We start from the raw sequence: 24742 nt of genomic DNA on the forward strand, positions 1-24742 counted from the left end.
ACACAAAGTCTGTGTTCACCAGCAGCTCTGAAATAAGCTAAAATCATAGGACTACAATTGTCTTTCAAGAGGTGCACAAACCCCATGCATTTCTCCACACATTTAAGTGTCTTTTTAAAATTGTATCCCTGGACTCAGTGAGGTGCCACTAGCCAGTCATAATCTGTTATTGTGTGCCTGAAACCATGTGTGATTAATTTCTCTTTTAAATGAACCGTCCAGCCTGGTTTGGCATTGGGGCCATGATGGAGCCGCACTATAAATGGTTTATGTCATGGCTTTTGTCAAGTGCCTTTCCCCCGCAGCTTCGCTCAGTAATTGAAAAGCCACCTCCGATGGAGGGACTCAGCGACTGTGTTTGCTGCATACTGACGACAGAGACCGAGGGGGAAATGGTCAGAGTGGGTCTAACCACCTCAGTGTGAATAGCTACCCAACAGGATTTCCAGGGACACCTGCACTGACCCATAATGACCCACTGGGCACCCTCCGTCCAAGCAATAATGTTTTCTGCTCATGCTGGATGGGAGGCGGAATAACTGGATGACGGAATAAATAACAATGTTAATAACGAAGCTCTCACCAAGCTTTGTGTTAGTATCAGATGTGTTCATTGTGAATTTGATTTAATCTCAGAGGCGACTATATCTGTCAGCGTGGCATCAACAAGCATGGAAATTGCTCTCTTTTTCGTCCCTCTCTCTGTTCTTAGCCTCAGGATTTGCTTTGCTTGCATACAGAAGGGCTGTGATAAATGATAGCATCTGCCTGCCTTCTTCACCACCTGCATTTACAAATTCCTTATATAGGTGCTCAGTGGGAAGAGGTTGGTCCTATGCACTATGCACAATGCACACGGAAGAAAAAAAAAATAAGAAAAAGTAAAAACCAATATATTTTGTATGTATTGGTAAAACCAATTTAAACTTCAAATTATCCACTTAATACTATATATATACAGTATATATATAATAATAATCTCACCAAGGCATCATTTATTTGATAAAAAATAAAAATACAGTAAGAACAGTACTATTGTGAAATAATACAGTAGTTTGAATATATTTTACAACGTAATTTATTCCTCAGATGGCAAAGCTGAATTTTCAGAAGCCGTAACTCCAGTCATCAGTCTCACATGATTAGAAATCATTCTAATATGCTGTGATGACAAATTTTGAAATCAGTGTTGAAATGTTGTACAGCTTTATATTTTTTTGTGGAAAAAGTGAAACATTTTTTTCATTATTCTTTCATGAATATAAAATAGAATAAATTAACTTACTGATTCACACTTTTAAAGAGTACAAAAATTAGTAATAATAATAATAATAGCATAAACTCAAATAAAAGCTACCCTTAAAAATTATTAAAATAAGATTGAAATAAATTATAAACACTGTAGCATTTAAAAACCTTATAGTCGCATCAGGACAGATTAGTGTTTACACTACAAATGGGATGTGGTCCATGCACATCAGAATGGATCGGATCACAAAATATTTTGGACTGTGTTCATCATTTACACATATAATTCTGATCATCTCAGACTGATCCTAATACCAGTTCTAAACATTTTCTGTGAAGTTGCTTTGAAACTACAAGCAATGTTTCAAACACCACACAAATAATGTTTGACTTGACCTCAAAGTCAGGCCAAAGGAAACAAAACACCGTCTGCAACCAAGAGTTTCTGCTTCCAGTGACGATATGCTGTGCCCCAAATAACCCTCAGAAGCAGAGAAACACCTCCAAGTTAAGAAGTTATAGAATTGTCAGCTTTCATGCCACTCAAAATCTCCCATTTCCATTGCTTCAAATACGGCTCGGAGCAGTGCTTTTGAAATCCCCCACATGCCTCTATTCTGCGTTAAGACACTTCTGAAAAACAATGCACACTGGCTCATCCTGAACTGTCTGCATATAAAACACAGCAGAGTTTTTCACTGAAAGCAAAGCAAAAAATTTCAGCAGTAACTGTTCTGCTCAAAGCTCAGATTTGAGAAGAAGCATGAAGAAATAAAGTACTTTAATATGTATACTGTATGTATGGTATGTAACAAGTGACATAACGTCAAGGAGCGTATGATGCAATTCAAAAGCAATGGTTTTATACTCTCTAGGCAGCACAGTCAGTGCTTTTGTGCTTTCATTCAAACATTCTTGACTGTTACCAATGAGAGCATTTCAAACACAGACAGCAGTCAGGTCAACAATCACGCGAGTGGGCATGAAAGAAAAAATGGTTTGCTATGGGGTAAAAGGTGCATACAGAAGGTGAATGGGAAAATAGCAAAAGAAGAAAGGGACTGTGCAGATATGAACATGTCTTTCTGGCATAAAATGAAAGACGGAAGTATAGCTTGTTTGCTTTTCGTGGGAGTGGTGGGCTAATTTGTATGGATGGTGGTCTTTAGTTTAGGGCCCCCCATACACCGCACTGTCCCGGTCTCTCAGCAGGGTCCGGGCTTCTCCATTACAAGCCAGTTCAGTTTTACGATGCCAGCCTAACTGTCATGTTAATGAACGCCTTGCTGGCCTTCACGAGCCCCGTGTCCTTGTGGAAGTGACAAACAGTGTACAGCCCTTTGCCGTTCTCACTGAAAAGGCCATTACATCCTTCTCCTCCAACAGTTGTAGTGCTAATGTTTAACAGCCTAATTAGAAAGGGAAGTGGCTGCTTTTCTTAAAAGAATGTCCACCCATGGGCCACCCACAATGTCAGGCAGCTGGACATAATTTCTGCCTTACTGTAACCTACAAAGCCCAGCAAACAGGGGTCAAGAGGATGTGGACACCCCTGCATTAAATTATAACAATTAAAACCTCAGGCTGGACGAGTCCCTGAGGCCCCAAACTATTTACTGCTGAGCTTCTCCGTGATAGAAAGAGGACTAAAACGAGCCTTCCTGACACAACAGAATTTACAGTGGTGTGAAATTAAGTGCAGTTTGGCATTACAGTGATCCAGCCAAACCTAAAATGCCTTCTTAATGCGAGAGTGATGAATGATTCAGAGAGGATATAAGCGATGGAAAAGCAGTTGCATCAAAGACAAACAGCCCCACAAATGGAATGACAATGCCCGCTTTACAGATGTAGCATTGCAACACTGGCAGATTCCTGAGGGTATTGGATCCAGGAGTGTGAATGAGTTTACTGATGCAAACCCTCATTGACAAGCACTAAACAAAAATAGGCCACTAGATGGAGGGACAAAATATTCCCTTTCTGGTTCATTCTGTATTTAGTTTATTTTTCTACATTTTTCTCTTTTCTTTGAAATTTATAACATATTTAATTCCATTTAATATATTTTTGGTTACTTTTACAGACAAAACAGATTATGTTTCCTTTATTGAGCATATCTGTACATGGTGTCATGTAGAAAAAAAGTCATTTCTACAATTGATTTAGCAGAAAACAAAAGGAGAATCTTTACACAAAGTAAGTTCAAAGTTCAGAATTATTGAGAATTTATTTATTTATTTATTTATTACTGAAGATTTGTATATAAAGTGATACAAAAAGTGACTCTGTACAAAAAAAGAACAAATCCTAAGCCTAACCCTAAAACTGATTTAGTAACATTATGTAAATGTTTTAAAAAAAATAATTTTTTTTTTTTTTTTAAATCGCTATAACCCTTGTCCACTTGTGGGAACTCAAAACGCTGGCTGAGGTTAGACGGTGGTCAGTTAGAAGCGTCTGCCTCCTGGTCTCTATGATCTCGCCGGCAAGGCTGAAGACTGAATCTGCCATTGAAGGTGCCTGATAAAGAGATTAGGTCACTGTGAAAAGAGGCGGGACAGCATCGCCGTGCATCTGAAATGCTTAGCTGAAAGGCCCATTGTAGGCCCAGTACACATCCTGCCTTCCCAGAGTACTTGACAACCAAAACAGCCAACAACAGAATTCCTGTGTCAAACAAAATGCTCCTTGTCTAGCCAAAGGTTTATCTGCCTCATTTACAAATGTATGCCTTTGTGACCAAACCGCTTCCAATTAACCCAACCACTAGAATCAGAACTAAACAAATTATTCACTCGTTCCATGCTATTTTTGTTAATCTCGGGGTTAAAAATGAAAATGACACAAATAACATTTGGAGAGATGGACTGACTGAATGCCCCTCTCTTTAAAATGTCAATAGGAAGGAAAACCAGGATCCGAGAACATGTGCTGGGACTGTCCCACTAATCTTTTGAGTGCTTTTTCACCTAAAATTTTAATTAGCATATCAAGTGAAAAGAATTTATACATTATAGAACACCAGATGTTCCAATCCAACTGAGTTCATACACATTTCTTTCTTTCTTTCTTTCTTTCTTTCTTTCTTTCTTTCTTTTATTAAAAAATAGGATTCATCCTTATTGATTTAGTTGCAATTTCCCTCTGAGGAAATGAGCTCTTCAGATAGTTAAATTTAGCTAAATACATGTAATCAATCATGCATCTTGTCCTATTATAATTCCCTGAGAAACTAAGAGGCATAGTAGAGAAAATAATATAATTTACATATCTTTTCAAATCCTCAGAACCTAGCAGAGAAAGGGCCACATCACAACCTGGATCTGGGGCCCTGCGATTGACTAGAGTAAACAAAATTACTGATTACAAACCCCTGGGATTATTTTTTAATCATAATTCATTCGAGACAGATTTCCATCCAAAAGTTAATATGAGACCTTGGATATCGCGGATACATGGCTATGAATGCCAAGGGCTACAGAAGGTTATCAGTGCCATACTTGTTAAATTCCCGGTATTGCAAGCTGAATTTATTCTACTTATTATGTATAAACACAAAAATTGGAAGCTTTTATCCATATCCCTCGCCTGAAATATTGGCCCACCGGGCTGTTCAACAAATTCTTTTATCTTCCACATCATCTGTTCCATAAACCTAGTTTCCTCTCACCGTTTGGGAGTTGTTGTTACTCACAACCGTTTCCCCTGTTCTTTTGGTAACTGAGTTGTAATTGGCCTGCTTGTTATTCACTGTTGACAAAGCCCCAGTGCTGCTAGATTTGGACCTCTTGTTTTCTCTAAATGAACCAGCCAAACGCTAGCATTGTGGCCAGGTCTTTAGAGAAGCCTGCCCATCAGATGGTCAGTGGAATGGAACATAGCCTGATTCTTCACACACCATTTTGTCAGCTTAGGGAATAAAGGGATGAATAAATTATTAAGGCCACCAAAATGGCCAGAATCACACAAAACTGAAGTGCGGGAGGTGATGAGTTACGTCTTTCTCCATCTCTGCCAAAATAAACGACTATGTCCTCTGAGGGCCAAAAAACAACAACAACCAAAAACGCTGTTGAAAAGAAACATTCTGTGAAGCCATCCATAACCAGACACATCACACATGTCAAATTCATTTTGTTTTGGTGGATTTTCTCCGCCTTTAATCAGAAAAGGAAAGAAATGGTAGTAGAGGGGAGATGAGTGACAGAAAAAAAGGCTGATGAGGTGGCAGTATAACATGGAAAAAGCTCAGCTTATGGCTGAGTAGAGGTCAGGGCTCTGAGATGAATTCTGAGGAAGGTTGGCAGAAATAAAGGGAGCAAAAGAGTGGGCAGTGATGAAGAGAAATAAGAGATGACTGTCTGAGATAGACGGGGGGAAGTTCAGACTCTCTTCTCACAGACATCTGACATTTACAGGGCCAGTTTGGAGAAAAGAAGCTGGAGGAAGCTCTTGACCTCCACTTCATTACAACCCCAAAAGACCCTCCACCACATTAAATATTGAGAACAGGTGAGGAAGCAGCTCTGAGGAAATACAACAGAGTAAAAGGACAGCAAGCAATGAGAGATGCATTGAACTGTGATAACAGCAATGCACTTTCCCTGCCTCTCTCTCTCTACAGCAAACTTAAAATCCAATGTCATGGCTCGTGTTTGAAAGTGAGCTAATTTTAAGAGATTTCCCTTTCACTGTTTTTCTTTTCTTTTCTTTTCTTTTCTTTTCTTTTCTTTTCTTTTCTTTTCTTTTCTTTTCTTTTCTTTTCTTTTTTTCTGCACATCAACAATCTGCAGCAATATTCATTGCCATTAAGTAGGAAACAAAAATCTACTTGAATGTTGCTATGAAAACCCGTGTGACGGCGTAGCTCTTGCAAACAGTAAGAGACGACTAGCAATGAGACAAATACCAAGTATTAGCCACTGTCATCATGACTGGCATTCTCTGTCTTTTTCCTTTTGTTCTAGTAATTTCTGGGCTGGTGAAGCAGCAAATAAATATTTAAAGGCATAATAATGTAGCGTACCCCACACATTTAGAGACAACCCTCCAATACACACAGAGCGAAATTACAACGATCAGGTTGTGAGTCAAGGTGTGTTCTTCCCTATTGTTTCATTAAGTTTGAAGACTTAATTAGACGGAAGAACAATGAGTATACATCTCAGGGAAAAGTTTAATTGCACCAAATTGTACATTGCCAATAGCACAGTGAAGGATAAAAGGAAGAGAGTTGGATTAAGTATTAGCGTATTATGCAAATGCATCACCATATGCCACCAGATAATGAACCCAGAGCACTTAACGCTCTGATTGTGGGCTATGGGTGATCTGTAAATTAAAAGATGTTAGTTCACTTTCCGAAGGAACATGAGTGGGAATTTGTGATCCATTTGTGCCGGTGTGCTCTTTCTGATAGGTCTACGAGGAACGCAGACCATGCTTATTGTCGTCAGTGTCTTGAATATTAGTGTTATTGTGAACTGTAGCTACGCTGGGCTTAAACAGGGGAAACCCAACAATTAGCTTTATTGCAGATGCAAAGAAGGAGTAATGGAGCGTGTCATTGCAGATCTGTTCATCCTCCCACCCCTTTCTAACTCGAAAGAAAGAGTTGCAAACCTGTGAAAACCCTGCAACACTAACCCAGATGGCTGGTATCTGGACTCACAAATAAGCTACTTGTTTACTTACAGGAATTCATGGAACGGCATGAACTACTGCATAGAAAACCATATTCACACAACCATGTTGTTGTCCTAATGTGTTAGGACAGCATGTGGGGAATAAAATATTCCTGTGCTTCCTGTGTCTGACCCATCACATCTGTTTTATCAGTGGTATTACGGCTGGAATTCAAACTGAGAGGAAAAGGAGGGGTGGCACTTCTGTCGTAGGATGCATTATTGAAGAAAAGGTTACGCATCTCATGTCTAATTGTGCTGTGTGGAAATGGGTTCAGGATAATGCTATCTGCTATTTTGTGGCCAAGCAAGCCTGAGAGAAAAATCAGGCCTATTACTGGCCATACACCTACGGCACATCACTTATGATCAGTGCTTTCTTTCTAAAGGTCAGCTCTGTGAGAACGCAGCAAGTTTTGGTATTTTAGATTAATAAAAAAAAAAAAAAAAAAAAAAAAAAAAAAGAATTTTAATGACTTGGCCTATAGAACAAAATAACAAAATTAGCCAGTTTAAATGTTAGTAAATATCATTTTATTGTGTAAAATCTAGTTGTATAACAAGGATAAGACTGAATACGTTAAGAAAAATATCTACAATGGAAGAAAAAACTAAATACAGATTCAAACCTCACAGATAATGCCAATCCTTAATGTACTAGCTTTTAATTTCCAACAGTGTTTCCCCTGCCATTATATTATGGGGGCGGCCCAATTTAAAATTACCTTTCCGATATAACAGGTCTATACCTTGTTCTTTTATTAAACAAACTAAATAGCCTTATGTTATTTATCTTATTTACACAACGGCATGTAATTTCGGTCTCTACGTTATGGTGGCGCCGATGCGCGTGCGCACACACACACACGTGAGCACACTCCCACCAGTATTTGTAAATATTAAGCTGCAAAACGACTATTTAAATATGAATTCTGCGTGTCTCTGTGTCAATGAATGGTGTAGACGTGTGGTTTTGTTTACCACTTGTACTGAAGCGTGCGAACGACATCTCCAAAACTGCCACTTTCACAGTCACTTCAAGAGCACATGACTGTTTCATTTGAGTCAAACTATCCCCATATCATATAGACCAATATCAGTGTTTGCAAACAGTGACTTTTTTTTCAGGGCGGAGCCTATCTGTTGGCAGAAAATGACAGTTTTAATGGAGCAGTCTATTCAAGTCATGGAATAAAATAATAAAAAGTGTAATTTTGAGTTTATATTTCAAAATTTTTACTTTTTTCTTGTGTTTCCGAGATTATATCTCACAATTCGTGTAATAAAAATCAACCCATCATTCTTTCTTTTTAGTTTATAATTCCACACTTTTCCCTCAGAATTGACAAATTCGCAATTGTTGACTTGAAGAAAGTTATAAAGTCCGAACTAGGAGATATAAACCTGAATTTGCAAGAAAAAAAAAAAACTCAGAATTGTGATAAAATAGGTAAATGTTATGTAAACTGTTATAGGTTTAAATAGTATTTCATGCATGTATTTCAACTGTAGGGCTAATACAATATGTCCCCTATATGAATATTATATAGACCTATTGTTTAAATTGGATTTAAACAATAGGTAGGTTTCATCCATAGTCTGTCGGTTTAAACATCTGCGTTTAGCTTCAATATTTTTTTTTTCTCTTATTCCATGGGTTTTACCCATTTCCCTCCAATTGTTCCCAGTTTTTTTCTGCCACTACTATGCGCGCACAGCTGCATGTGAGGAACAGTAACTGTGATGTCTGCTCGAAATTGGTCTATTGGCCTACTCACAGAAATGTAAAGATATTCACAGCAACCAGTCAAAATAAAAGTTTGGTTTAACCTTGAAGGGATTGTGTCAGAAATATATTACTATTGTTTAGTAGAATGTACATAATAGGCTGCTGCTACTACTACCAAGATTAGTAAAACCTTATTTTTAAGAAATAATCATACAATATGTCTTTAATGTTTTAATTGTAATATTAAATGGCCTTTATTTTCAAAAAAAAAAAAAAATTGGTTTAATTTTCATTATTTAAAGATTAGATTAAATGAATTTCTTATGCCTTTAAAAAAATGTAAATGCACAACACAAAATTTCTGAGCCAAAAAAAAATCATAAGGCTATTGTAAGAATAAATGAAACTTGTTTTTATGCTTTTAAATAATGCTAAAACAGAATTTGGTAACAATAAAACATAAGGTTGGAAAAAAATTAAACATTTCATAGGGCCCTAAACATGTAATTTTTGTTAAACCTTTAATAAACTGATGTTAAATTGTTGAAGTTTCGTAATTTTAATTAATTAGACATGCTTTTTGATTAATAAAATTTAATTTAACCATTAAAATGGAGTCCAGAAAAAAAAAAAAAAAAAAAAAAAACACGGAAGAAAAAAGCCATAAACCTAGGAGAAACAATGCCCAATGCCATTTATTTGAGGTAATACCATAAATATAAATACGAATAAAATCTGTGCTTGATAGTGCCACAAACATAAATAAATAAAAATAAATAAATAAATAAATAAAATAAGGTCTCTATTTATTGTTTCTTTCTTTTTTTCCATTTCAGTTAATAAATGCATTATATTTTGCTGCATTTAAATGAGGAACATAAAAGCAAGCAGGACAACACCAGTGCGCTTGAGTAATTTTAAAACATGTGGTGTAAATTATCTATGTATAGTTATCCATAAAAGAATATAGGATACAACAGTGAAAGAAGGGGGAGTTACATCATGGTCTTCAAAGGCAAAAGTAAAAAAAAAAAAAAAAAAAAAAAACCTATGATGATATAGTGCTAGATCAAAGAATGGTCTTGACATCAGAAAAAAAGTATTTCCAAACTGCTTTGACAAAATCTACTTGGCCTGTCACACTCTAGGCTATCCAGAGTAAATGAAGAATATTAACAGCGAAGACTAAAACCAGCAGGTCATACCGTTGGCAGCGAATTCACAATGCATTCCTGTGTTTTCATTCATAATCCAATGCATTTTCAGAACAGCAGGCTTCAGACTGCCAACATTTCAATGTGAGATCACATATCACACCAAATATCATAAAACAACAAAAACCAAACTGCAACTGCGTTGCGGCCGATCATCTTATGCTGTTCAAATAAAGTCATCCTCATATACCACTGTATCACTAAGAAGATCCCCTCAGGTGTTGTTCATTATCTCAACATCTCCAGATAGGATTAGCTGTGAGATTATAAGTAAAGAGTAATGTTTGTCATTGCACCGCCTTGTAAAATAAGGCATTAAAATAATGAAAGGAAGAAAAGAAAATCTCCCCCTGCTCTAAAAGTTAGTATATAAAAGGATGTACAGTATGATTTTCTGCTTTGCTAATTGCTCTTCATAAGGGTGAATGGATGTATTCCACGCACCCACGCAGTGATTAGTACAACCACGTTCAGCATGAAGGCTGCTTTGTATAAATGAAGCTATAATTCTCCACTGTGTCAAATACTCTATTAATAATTATTTGAGGAGAAAAAAAAATGCATCCAATTCATTCTCCTGTTGCCAATACCATCCACCATATTTCAGAGTGGTAATTGTAGACTCTCTTCAAGACTGTTTGTAAAAACACTTAAAGATGCAGGCCGTTGTATAAGCTGAGTATCAGATCAAATGAACCAATTAATCAATCACCAGGAAAGTGCTTTATACACTAGAAAGAGTAGGGTTCTCATATAGCACCATGCTACCAGTCAGAAAATTGTATTTATGTGTTCCAAGGTCACTGAGATTCCTGCAATGGAGACAGTTGGCACAAACAACTTGGCCCTGTCCAAGTGGCGGTATAATCATCATTATTCTGCGCCTGAGTAGAAACCACCACAATGAGACCATACTGCCGAGGAGGCTGCCAGCAGAATCAGAATCAGACTTTCTTCATGCATCAACATGACTGAATTTACCTAGGCGTGGAGATTAATTTAAATGTTTTTCAGCAAAGCCAAATGATGTGCAAAAGCACTGTTTGTCTGATTGTAACTTCGTCTTTGCCTTTCAAAGGACTTGCTTTTATTGAAATCTCAAATGAAATGCTCCCTGGCGGGTTATGGACTGATCAGAAGAGCTCTAAAAATCTGTTCAAGTTGATGTATTCATTTCTTTAATTGAAAAGTAAACTCAGCACAGAGATCTCCCTGCCTTGTTTGGATGTGGCCGGATGTACAAAAAAATAAAAAGGCCTTCACCAGTCACCATGACAAATGCGTGTATTTGTTGAAAATGACTGAGTCTCTTCCTCTATCGACTCGCAGTGATGTGGGACTGGAGCAGCGCAGCACCCAACACAAAGCAAGAGCAAGATACCGGGCCTTCATTTTTTTTTTTTTTTTTTTTTTCTCCCTGCAAACAAATCCAAGGTGGTAATATGACACCAAAGGTAACAGAAGTCACTGACTAGAAAGATGTTAATCCTGACAAAGTGCCACAGCATTTGCCAGAGCCTCTGCTAGATTGAATTCTGCATCCCTGGGGAGCATGAGCAACACAGACGGTGGCGCTCAATCTTTTTGAGTTGCCCTCTGAGACGAAACTGTGGTAAGCAAACTGGGCCATGACTAAAAAGAACAACAGCACCCTCTATTGAATGCATGTGAGTGTACATGGCCTTCTCCTATTATTATTATTATTATTATTATTATTATTATTATTATTATTATTATTATTATTATTATTATTATTAAGAATAATAATACTAACACATTTATCTCTATGATGCTCCATTTTTTTTTTAAATATTATTTTAAATGCATTATTGGATTGCTGAGGTAAGGAAAATTATACTTTTTTTATTATTATTTATTTTGTATTATTATTATTATTATTATTATTATTATTATTATTATTATTATTATTATTATTTAGATGTTGTTTCCATATCTCTTGTTAGGCCTATTTTTGACAAAGTACCACAAAGTAACAGACAGTAACAGTTGCATTGCACTGAATCGGACAATTTCTAATGTCAAAATAGGCTAATTCTAGACAATGTAACTATGACCAAAATGTGATTTTCAAACAAATAAATAGATAAAAACTCCTGTTTCACAAATGTAAAATACACGTTTCACGGCCTTTCCTTAACAGTCCGAACCAAACACACACTAATTCGCTTCACGAAATCACTCATTGTCTCGACTACTTCGACGCGCAATACCAAAGAAGTACAGAGCTGATATTGTTCATAAAAGATTTGTGTAATGATTCATGGTGTGATTCTCACAGTGGGGGGCATATGACTGTTTTTATGGCCGGGTTGTGCTCTCTCACCACCCGCACGACTCCTTCATTCCCCACCGTGAATCCTGAGATGTGTGTGGATTCACTCCAGCGACAGGCTGCTCGCGTTCCCTTCTGCAAACCAGAGACTCGTGATGGGGAAAACCCCATTACTTGTATCATCATAATGATGATAATAATAATAATAATAATAATAATAATAATAATAATAATAATAATAAAAACGCGTTAACTTCTCGTTGAATAAATTAATAAATAAACGAACAGGGGACACCATTCCTGCACTGTACACTATGGAATAATTATTATGGATATTAGGCTATATTAAAGCGGCATGGAAAGTTTTACCCAACACACTCGATGCAAAGTCACAGAAATAAGTCATATAATCTGATAAGCTAATAATAACCATTAACAATAAAAATGCAACGCATTTCTGTAGGCATACAGCTATGTATACTGTAGCCTATAGCCTTTTTTTTTTATTTTTTTTTTATTAAACTCCACTTCGTGACCTTTTTCCCCTCTCCTCAAGCTGTGGAACGCAATGCATCCCCAGCACGCAATGCACGATCGTGAAGAGCAGCTCAAAATTAAAAGTTGAGCTACTCACTGAGCCATGAGCATGAGCTCCATGGTCCAAGAAACGGTCCACAAAAGCAAATCGCTCCTCAGAATGTCATCTGATGCGCTCACATTTACTAAAGACTAAGTGTGCGTGGTTTACAATAGGTGTGCAGTCACTGCAAGAGAGCAGTCTGCTGAAGCGAGGGGAAAACATTTGGTGAGAACGGCTGACCTGTCCTCTTCATCGCTCAGAAAACAGCTTTTTGCAGTATCACTTCCTACCTTCGAACACTTTCAAAGACGACACCGGTTGTCCAGTGATGGTCCCAACAGCGGTTAACGCTGCCACTTCTTCTCTCTGACCAACAATCAACATCCAATAAGAGCAGTCTGTGTATTAGCACTCCAGACGCAGGGTCCTCCTTGCAAAAGTCCTCTCCCAGGATTGAAGCAAAACATGAGACCCGCTTGATTTACTTTTTTTTTTTTTTTCCCCTTCCCCTTCTTCTATTTTTTTTTTTCTTCTTCAAGTAAGTAGGCTACCGAAGGCAACTGCTAAATGAAGACTGGTGAAATAAAACTGAGGTATGTCCACGATCAGTCAGGTGCAGCTGCTCTGCGCGCACGTTCGCTCTGCTCCTCCAACAGTCGGAATGATGATGATGACCGGTGCGATGTAACGCAAGCAGGATGTGTGTGTGTCTACCGCCGGAGACTGTGTCGAGTCAACCCTCCTTCTCTCCCTGCGTTTCCAGATGGAAGCAGTTTCTCATCTGTCCTGTCGTGCGGTCCCATCTGAAGCGAGCGGCCAACGCAACTGTTAAACCGGCCTCTAAATTCCTCCTCCAATCAAAACAGGCGGATGAAAGCTGAGCCCACACTGGGGAAGGAAATATCCGCTCGCCTCAATAAATAAAATAATTTAAAAATTGTAAAAAGTGGCACAATTCTCTTTGAGATATCGAGCTAATAAAACGAATGAAGATCGTTTGCGAATCCAAAATAACTATGTTAAGGGCGCACGTCTTTACTCTGTAGTGTTTTTATTTAATTTTTATTTATTTATTTATTTATTTATTTATTTATTTTTTTATTTTTTTATTTTTTTATTTTTTTTAGTTGACACGATGGCTATAGGGAAGACCGGGAAGTAACACATTTTGTTAATGTCTCTTATGTAACGCAGTTTATTGTATTTTTTTTTTTTTCTTTTTGTAACATTTTATTCATTTTATTTTTAAAAGCCCTACACTAATTTACTTAATTCTACAACATTAAATTGTTTAAAAATAACGTTTTTCTTATTAAAAAAAAGTGTGTCCATAAATCTTGCGTATTTTGCCTTTAAATTGGTGGAATTATCTCCCACAACTACTGTATGTAAGATACATGAAATGATGACACTTTCCCTCACTGATAAGATCTGAAGCACTGAAAAGTATGTGTGCTCTCTTTGAGAAAATATTTAAATCTAAAAAGTTCTTATACCAAGAGTTTTGGAGAACGTCAAAAAGCTGTTACCACAATATCAAAAGGAAAACTAAATTTATTACTGATCACAAATTGGGTTATTTATAAGCATTTTAATCATGATTTCATTAGTGCCATGTCCTCTTAGCGTTTATGCTAGCAAGAGGAGTTTTTGGCAAAAATAAAATAAAATTGTCAATTCTGTTACCGTCAAGCTCTGTTACCAAGGTAGAATAACAATGCTGACAATAGGGTAACAGAACTGACAGTCCACTGGAGTGTTTCTCATTTTCCTCTTGACAATAATTCTGGAACTCTGGAAAATGAATTCAGCATCTTCAAAAAGCTGGTCAGCAGAAGGAAGCATGAAGTGCTCCAAAATTTCTTGGTAAATGGGTGCAGTGACAAAAACACAATGGACTAACACCAGCAGATGACATTGCACCCCAAATTATCACAGACTGTGGAAACTTAATACTGGACTTCAAGCAACTTGGGCTATGAGCTTCTCCACCCTTCCTCCAGACTCAAGGACCTTGGTTTCCAAATGAAATACAAAACTTGCTCTCATCTGAAAAGAGGGCTTTGGACCACTGGGCAACAGTCCAGTTCTTCTTCTCCTTAGCCCAGGTAAGACACCTCTGACGTTGTCTGTGGTTCAGGAGTGGCTTAACAAGAGGAATACGAGAACTGTAGCTAAATTCCTTGACATGTCTGTGTGTGGTGGCTCTTGATGCCTTGACCCCAGCCTCAGTCCATTCCTTGTGAAGTTCACTCAAATTCTTGAATCGATTTTGCTTAACAATCCTCATAAGGCTGCGGTTCTCTCGGTTGGTTGTGCATCTTTTTTTTCCTACACTTTTTCCTTCCACTCAACTTTCTGTTAACATGCTTGGATACAGCACTCTGTGAACAGCCAGCTTCTTTGGCAATGAATGTTTGTGGCTTACCCTCCTTGTGAAGGGTGTCAGTGATTGTCTTCTGGACATCTGTCAGATCAGCAGTCTTCCCCATGATTGTGTAGCCTAGTGAACCAAACTGAGAGACCAGTTTGAAGGCTCGGGAAACCTTTGCAGGTGTTTTGAGTTGATTAGCTGATTGGCATGTCACCATATTCTAATTTGTTGAGATAGTGAATTGGTTGGGTTTTGTTAAATGTGAGCCAAAATCATCACAATTAAAATAACCAAAGACTTAAACTACTTCAGTCTGTGTGCATTGAATTAATACACAAGTTTCACAGTTTGAGTTGAATTACTGAAATAAAATTAACTTTTCCATGACATTCTAATTTATTGAGATATATTAGTAATGCATTTTCAGTTGCTTTAAGCTTTCAATTATGTTAAGACATAGTTTTTTTTTTTTTTTTTTTTTTACATTTTTAAGGTATGCATTGGTGAAATATTCTCAGTTCCAAATGTTGGAATGTAAGGACTGTTTGTCTAATGATACAAGAAGGATTTTTCCTTTTATCCTCTTAAGACCCGAGAAAAAAGTTTTAGGAAAAAAAAATGTTTTTTCCATGTCTTTACATTGTTTAGAGCATTATAAAATAAGTTTTTTTTGTTGTTTTTTTTTACGATTTTTCATTCATAAGTTATGCTATGTCCTTGGTAGAAGACATCGAGACTCAATTTCTTTAAAAAAAATAAAAATAAAAAGACATGAATGAACATGCATAGGCAAAAACAATTGATTTTTTAAATCACCAATACATTTTTAGTTTTCAAGATCTTTATTTTTTTTTAACCAAACTTTGTATAAAGATGATTCTCAACTATGTTATAACAGAATGATTCGATATAACATTTTTTTTCTGCAAAATGTGTGTAAAATGACCATAAACAGGTTTTCTCATTATATACAATGTATCTATAAACTAAATCTAATTTGCATAATAATGAGTTTTTGGGGCAACATGTAATGAAAAAAATAAGTGCAATAATGGTGGTAATAATTAACAAGATTTTTATATTAATATATATTATTTCATAGAATATTGAAATATAATTTGTTTCCCTATTCATTTGTTATGTCTCCCAAAATGTGTAATAAACATGCCTTTAGTCCTGGTGTCCTCATATGAGGACATGTATGAAATCAACATCCTGTTTCATAACACAAGGTCATATTTTGGTTTTGAAACCCCATAACATTTTCCTGAGATGTTGATTTATGACACACAATTTAAAAATTAGACCGATTTAAATGATAATTACAGAATATTATCATATTTCCATAAGAGTGTAACTAAATTAATTTCAGACATTTTTGAAGACCAAGGAGAGGGAGTGGTCATGGTGAAACTGTGAAAAGCCCTGAATGTGTACAGGACATCCAGAATTAAGCTTCACAAAAACATAATGTCCTCATATGAGGCCACAGGGTCTTAAAAGGTTAAGATTTATTGATATTTTGCACATTGCCTAATTTGTCCATAACAGAGGACAAATAATAACAATCTGTTTTTTCATAAAAAGTAAAAAAAAAAAAAAAGTAACTTGTGTTTGGCAAGCACTGAATTATTAAAATTGAATATGTTTTCAGTAAGATACTGGAAAGATTTTCTGTTAGTGAAGAGTTTTTTTTTTTCTTAACTTTATGAAATGCCAAGTGTATCTCCAATTATGGAATCATACTGTATATATATATATGCTTTTATATGTATGATTTTAACATATAAGCCTAGATGAAATGCTTTGAATGTTATAAAATCAATACAGTGTTAAAGCTGTTCTATGATGCAAAATATTGCAACAGTTCTGCCAAACACCTGTTTACCATATAATTAATAAATAATGATGACGACGACGACGACGATGACGATGATGATGATGATGATACTAGGCTTTGTATTTTAATAAAAATCTGTTCACATTATTTTTTTCAGTATGATGTAACAATTTTATATAAGCAATACGGTACTCAAAGCCATGCTCTATTTTGAAAGAATAGTTACAACTGTGTTACAAAACTCCCCACTTTCCCCTGTTTCAAAGTTGACTTTATCTTTTAAAGTAAAACAGTTTTTTTAAGGTGAAATACAGTGTTGAGCACATAAAATCACAGCTGAGAACAGTACAACGCTCTCATAAACTAATTTTAGAAATAGGTCATTTTGTTGTAAGACCATTACTCTGGTCATCATGTCAGAGCTTAATTGTAGGTTAGGTCTATAATTATGGTATCCATTACTGCCCTGCTAATTGGAATGTCTACCCTTACCATTGTGCTTTGTTGATTGAAATTGGTATTCTACTGAAACTGCAGTTTGACCCTCTTCTTTTTCCATTTGTGGCTTAAGGTTGAGGCAGCGAAGTTTATTTTTCTGTGGATTTTGATCATGCTGAAAAATAAAACAATCTAATATCACTGGTCAGAATCCCATTTGAAATCTATGAATGCAAAACACTCCATTTAGATGGAGAGTTTAATGAGATGAAAATAATTCTCTTCTCTGAGTTCGATGTTGTTTTTGCAACACCAATTTAATAAAGGAAGACAATACTGATTGTTTGCTAAAAAATTATAATAATAATAATAATAATAATATTTCCTTAGGCATATTTATGACATTAGGCCCCACAGTCGCAGATTGAGGAAGTGATGTGTTGTGTTTATTAAGAGCAGCTCCTGGTCATATTCAGCATATGCTCTATTCCTGTCGTTACGGCAAGAAATCTCAAACATGATCCTCTCTCCACCAGCCATTTGGCTGGGGATATAGTGAACAATCAATTCAGTCAGATTATTAGCCCGTCTAATAATTGAATTGAGCTGTCGCTCGGGTAATGGATTCACTGCTCACACGGTCGCTTCAGCCAAGGCTGGTTTAAAGAAGTGTGAGAGAGAAAAGCAGCGGAGGAGGGTGGAGGTGTGGATGGAATAGAAAAAAGCAAAAAGTAGCAGAGCGACAACGTTGGCAGTGACACCTCAGGATGGCAGAGCAATCAGATCCATGTCAGTTTTTAATCAGGTTCCTTGGAGGCATAAATTAGCCATCACATAAGGAAAACGTCTTGCTTTGCCTTTCCATATCACAGTTGCGTGTATCAACTTACAATTTTACATCTGAGGAGAGCCTGTCGAGGCTTCTGGGAGGATTCCATGGCACGATTTATACAGTTTGTCTTATTAACTTTCCACCAGAGATTATACAACAGTGGCAGCGTTGTTTTGAAGTAACACATTAAAAGACCTGCTAGACTAAAGCCACCATTTAATATGCTAAAAAGCCAAAGATGAACATGTCTTTTATTGTTTTTATCAGTCATTCGCACAAACAAATGACTGCCAATATCAATTGCACTGTCTTACTGGAGCACTTTTGGGTAAATAAAATCAGACACCCATGCCAATGTACTGTACATTCGCAGCCGAATGAAACACATTCCACCACGGCTTGGATTCCGGCACACTTCAGAACTGTTATTACTCCGTCTCTGTTGTTTTGATCATGCATTCGCTGCAGAAACAGAAGAAGCAGCCAGACACATGCATTCTTTGATATAATATCCATTTTGTCTAACCCTATTTTAATCCATTACAAGACACTGATATCTGTTGGTGGATCAGAGACCTGGCGGGGGTCTCCGCACAGAGCACGGAGAGGAGCTGATTACTCACTCTATTGTGGTGGGAGTTCAAATGAAAGAAAAACAGAGCAACATCTGTCACAGTAATGGAGTGATACATTTGACACCTTATCAATAAGAGGTTCTCATCAGAGAGAGTTTGCTTTATTTTCTTTAAGAGATTTTCCACAGATATGGTTCAAGTGGCGTGCCGCCTTTCTACTTTAGGTGATTCTGGAAACATGGGGTCCTTGCTCTTTATCAGGTCATGTCACATCAGACTGTGAACAAGCAAACAAACAGTCATGTTTTTCTCGCTCTTCCTCTTAATCTTGCTTTTGCAAAGTCTGAAGTTTTACTCACTCTTTTCTCACTTGTGGTCCATAAATTGAGTGTATGATTCTCCAGAAAATCAGAAAACACCCTGTAAGAAGAGTTACACAAAAATATGCCAGGAGCTTCATCTTCATAATGAACCTAGTCATTCTAAATGGAAAATATACAAGCAAGGGTAAGAACTATGAATAATTTAATGAGGAAGGCCTTTCATATTGCTGCAAGTGATTACTTTCTTTCTTTTTTTTTTCTGTTGATACGAGTCTTTAGGATGACAGTTGATGGTAGGATGACACTCTCAGAAATATATGTTAATAAGGATAGATTTCAATGGTGTCATTAAAGCGACAGAGAATTATTTGAAAGAACACAAAGAACTTCTATAGAAACCCTTTTCTCCTGAATGACAGCGTGCACCGACACTTGATTCCTAAATAGACAATTAAAGTTTGAGAGTTTATTTAATACAAGCTGTACACTGAAATCATTGCAGTCATTGTATATATATATATATATATATATATATATATTTATATATATATATATATATATATATATATATAGCAAATTTTACATACTTCAGAAAGAAAGGAACAACATAAACTGTTAGTCATAGTCTTACTTTGATTAAAAAAAAAAATAATAATAAAATAAAGGGATAGCTCAGCCAAAAATGAGCATTCTGTTACTCATTACTCATCCTCATGTAATTTCAAACCTCTACAGAATAAAGAAGTCCATCCACTGAAAGCCAACGGGGTCCAATCCAATGTCATTTTGGAGACCAATGACTTTATCTTCAAAAACCGCTGGAACAGCTTTTGAAATAACTTCTTTTGCAGGTAGGAACGACATGAGGGTAACTAAATGATGACAGAATTTCATTCATGAGTGAATTCATTTAATCTATTTTCACTTAGCCACTCAAGCTAAGTATTAGCCTCTATTTGCTGCTTAGGGTCCTTAAATTTAAATAGGTAAAAGTGTGGTCTGCTTTAGACAGTGTTGGCAGTGAATGCAGGACATTGGCAGGTCTAGGGGATATAATTGAATGGGGCTGTGCTGCAGCAGCTAATGGAAAGGAAACAGGCTGCTAGGCTCAAATGGGAATCTTTGCCACCACATGGAGGGCTCCTGCTGCTATGGTGATATCCAGTAAATAGGATTGAGCCCAATGGGGTTCGTCTACTGGATGCCATGGAGTCTCCCCAGCCCCACGGCCATGTGTCACCCACTAATCTGATCACAAGAATGATATCCCGAGAGCACTTCTGAGGGTATACAAGGAGAATGATAACATGTGCCAACAAATAGATTGACTATAGGCAACACAAATATAATGTTACAACATCGTTAGCATTCATTTTAATATTTTACATTTTTCTCAAATGAATGATCACTATGAGATAACTCAGCCTTATGATATTGTTTAGATCTGTGCATTAAGATTATATGAATAAAAATAGTAGCAGACCAACCTTTCTCTAAAAAAAAAAAAAATATATATATATATATATATATATATATATATATATATATATATATATATATATATATATATATATATATATATATATATATATATATTAGGGCTGTCAAATGATTAATCACGATTAATCACATCCAAAATAAAAGTTTTGTTTACATAATATATGTATGTGTACAGGGTATATTTATTATGTATATATAAATACACACACATAAATTATATATTTAGAAAATATTTACATGTATATACATTTATATATTTATATTCTTATATTTTATATTATATATAAATATATTTAATATATAAACATAACATATTCTTCTTAAATATATACATGCATGTGTGTGTATTTTTATATACATAATAAATATACACAGTATGCACACATATATTATGTAAACAAAACTTTTATTTTGGATGTGATTAATCGTGATTAATCATTTGACAGCCCTAATATATATATATATAGATATATATATATATATATATATATATATAATATATATATATATATATATATATATATATATATATATATATAATTATTTATTTTTTTATATTATTATTATTATTATTAGAACAGTTTATCACAGACCAGCACACATGCTCTGACTTATACCCCCCGCATAGTATTCTTTTATTGTTTCCAGCAATTTGGTTGTTATAATTCAGTCTTGTGAGCATAGCCCTGAAATGACATAAGGTATAAACTAGTTCCTGTAAGCTCTAGGTGATGTTGATTATACTTTGATGAAAACTAGGTCTTGGCCCCAGGCAAGCATTTAGTAAAAAGTAGTTTATCCGACACTGTCCATCATAAATTGAGGGCTCTCTTTTTTCAGCTCTACCAACTATAGTGTAGCACTTTTCCTCTCTCTTTTTTTTTCTTTTTCTTTTTTTTTATCTTATAAGTATACATTGCTGGAAGGTTCACTTCAATTTTAATCTTAGCTTGCCCAGACATCATGTTCTGTTCTGTCTTTAATACAAGCTAGTTTCTAGGTCCATCAAAACTGAGCTACTGTTCTCACTGTCTAATGTTGCTGTTTTTAGCTTTCATCTGTGTCAAAAGAATGGAAAGTGCAATGGTTAATACTAGGGATTTCTTCTTCTTCTTCTTCTTTTTTTTTTTTTTTCTTTTTTTCTGCACGAAGATATTTTATTTTAGAGATGTATAGCGTAAAACCTAAAAGAGACACATGCAGAATTGGTTAAGTAGCATTGATCTATTACATGCCCACCTTCTCTCTCTCTTTCTTTCTCACTCTATCCATCTCCCCTCATGTATATTCACAGATTGGCCATATCATTTTGTTCCTTTAATTTATTTCTGCTTTCACACTGCTTGGGTTTTAAGTCATAATCAGCCACATTGAGGCTCAAGGGCCTTTCAGAAACAGTAAAATGCACTGCCATATGTTTGTTTTCATGGTTACCATGGATATTGATGCACTATAAGCAACATAATTTTCCTTAAAATAGTAACCTTCTTATTATATATATATATATATATCTTCTCAGTGACAGTCATTGCCTTTTATGTCATATGAAAAGGATTTTATTATAAAAGAGTATATATATATTATATATATATATATATATATATATATATATATATATATATATATATATATATATATATATATATATATATGCCAAATAATAAATCATAAATCAGGGATCAGTTTTGCTTTATCATGTCTCCAGTTTTTGAACAATGTCCTGCTTTGCTCAAAGTCTGAGCTGAGTAAGTTAACAGCTGTCACTGTCTTAAACAAGGTGGATGAGATTTGCACTTCCTTTCAAGCACCGTACCAGAGTAACCTCAGACAGTGTCTGGGCAATACCTGCCACTCATTTGCCTTGTTTTTTTCACTAAAGTTTCCCCTCGCCCAGTAGGGGTCACTCAATCAAGACACACTGTCACAACCTGTTGCCCCTTCAATCCAACTCATCCATCAATCTGATCAGAGACACGACCCACTGCTGAGCCAAAGACGTAGGTTATCCTCTGAAATTCATTTGTCAGTTAGTGCTGCTACAATTAGATTGCCTGTAACACTGTGACAGCTATTGCTAAATGTCCTATAAGCAGATAAATATCTATTAACTGACAGTTATACAACCAAAATTCAGGCAATGTGTCAAGGTCTATTAACATTTAATTCAGATTTCAACACAAAAAGCTTCTGAATGATTCAGTTTTTTGTTCATCCATGGCATAACAACCAGAGGGATGCAACAGTCCAAGGTTTCAGCATTCAGTAATCCCTGTTTCAGACTGAAGAGTATCGAGCCATCCTGGGCCAGCTGGCGTGCTCTAACGCTCATCTGCAATGCCAAGAAGTGCATGGGGCATTTCTTAGTGACAAGGCTGGACCACCGTGGTTAATCACTAGACAGCTTGGATAAAAATTGGAACGTTACTTGCAGGGAAGGAAGAACCCGACACCCCAGATTGGAGAGCTGCATGTCATCCTCACTTGTACTTCCTCTCAATTTTATTTAAAATGTTTGTAGAGGAAATATGCGGATAGATGAGGTTTGTGTGTACTACATATGACATAAACATACAATTTTCCTCCATTTACTTAAAGCGGTAGCTCACCCAAAACTTAACAGTAACACCTGGAATTTACTTTCATTATGTGTACATATAGAAATGTAATAAACATAGCCCTGTATCAAGAAAGACATTGTCATATGCTACCTGAAATATAATTTATAATTTTCACAAATGTACATTTTCTGAGAAAATTAAGATATTTCCACAGTATACAGTATGTACAAATCTATATGGTAATGTGTGTGTGTGTGTGTGTGTGTGTGTGTGTGTGTGTGTGTGTGTGTGTGTGTGTGTGTGTGAAAAAAAAAAAAGATTTACAAAACAGAAATGTTCAAGATTTCCAAAGTAGGTTTAATTATGCACTCAATACTTGGTTGGGGCTCCTTTTGCACAAATTATTGTTTCAATGCGGTGTGGCATTAAGGTGATAAGCCTGTGGTACTGCTGAGGTGTTATTGAAGCCCAGGTGGCTTTGATAGCGGCCTTCAGCTCCTCTGTATTGTTTGTCAAATGTTGCTTATCTTCCTCTTCACAAAACCCTATAGATTCTCTGTAAGGTCAGGTCAGGTGAGTTGGCTGGCCAACCAAGCACAGTAATATCATAGCTACAAACCACTTGGAAGTGGTTTTGGCACTGTGGGTAGGTGCTAAGTCCTGCTGCAAAATGAAATCAGCATCTCCATAAAGCTTGTCAGCAGATGGAAGCATAAAGTTCTCCAAAATCTCCTGGTAGATGGCTGCATTGACTTTGGACTTAATAAAAAACAATGAACCAACACCAGCAGACATCACGGCAATCCAAATCATCACTGACTTCGGAAACTTCACACTGGACTTCAAGCAGCTTTGATTCTGTGCCTCTCCAATCTTCCTCCAGACTCCAGACCTTGATTTCTAAATGAAATGCAAAATTTACTTTCATCTGAAAAGAGGACTGTGGACCACTGAGCAACAGTCCAGTTCTTTTTCTCCTTACCCCAGGTAACATGCTTTTTAAATGTATTTATTTATTTTTTTTCTGGTTGAGAAGTGGCATGGTTCTAGGAATGTGACAGCTGTAGCCCTTTTCCTGAAGACGTCTGAGTGTGGTGACTCTTGATGTGCTGAGCTCTCCCAAGTTCTTGAATCGGCTTTTCCTGACAATTTTCCCTAGGCTGTGGTCATCCTTGTTGTTTGTGCACCTTTTCCTACCACACTTTTTCCTTCCAGTCAACTTTCTATGAATATATTTCGATACAGCACTCTGTGAACAGCCAGCCCTTTCAGCAATGACCTTCTGTGACTTACCCTCTTTGTGGAGGGTGTCAATGATCGTCTTCTGGAAAACTGTCAAGTCAGTAATTTTTCCCATAATTGTGGTTGCATGTTCTAAACTAGCCCAGGAGGTACCCAGTATTTATACTCAAAATTAACCATACTAATCAAGCTAAAATGGCATATTCTAATTTTTTGAGAAACTAAAATTTTAATTTTAATAAAGCTGTAAGTCACAACCATCAGAATTAAAACCAATAAACTCCTGAAATATGAATCTAGAATATAAGA

The 24742-nt window shown here is 36.1% G+C and overlaps 1 protein-coding gene across 1 annotated transcript in view; it reads right to left on the minus strand.

Annotated features, from left to right (window-relative positions):
- The window catches only part of LOC109109721 (cadherin 11, type 2, OB-cadherin (osteoblast)), a 50259-nt gene extending 36679 nt beyond the window's left edge, over positions 1-13580 (minus strand). The window contains exon 1 of the mRNA XM_042760597.1: positions 13042-13580. The gene's annotated coding sequence lies outside the window, so the exon portion shown is untranslated. The remainder of the gene's footprint in view (positions 1-13041) is intronic.
- Positions 13581-24742: the final 11162 nt, after the last annotated feature.

The sequence above is a fragment of the Cyprinus carpio genome, chromosome A7 (genome assembly GCF_018340385.1).
Source record: "Cyprinus carpio isolate SPL01 chromosome A7, ASM1834038v1, whole genome shotgun sequence".
Lineage (NCBI taxonomy): Eukaryota > Metazoa > Chordata > Actinopteri > Cypriniformes > Cyprinidae > Cyprinus > Cyprinus carpio.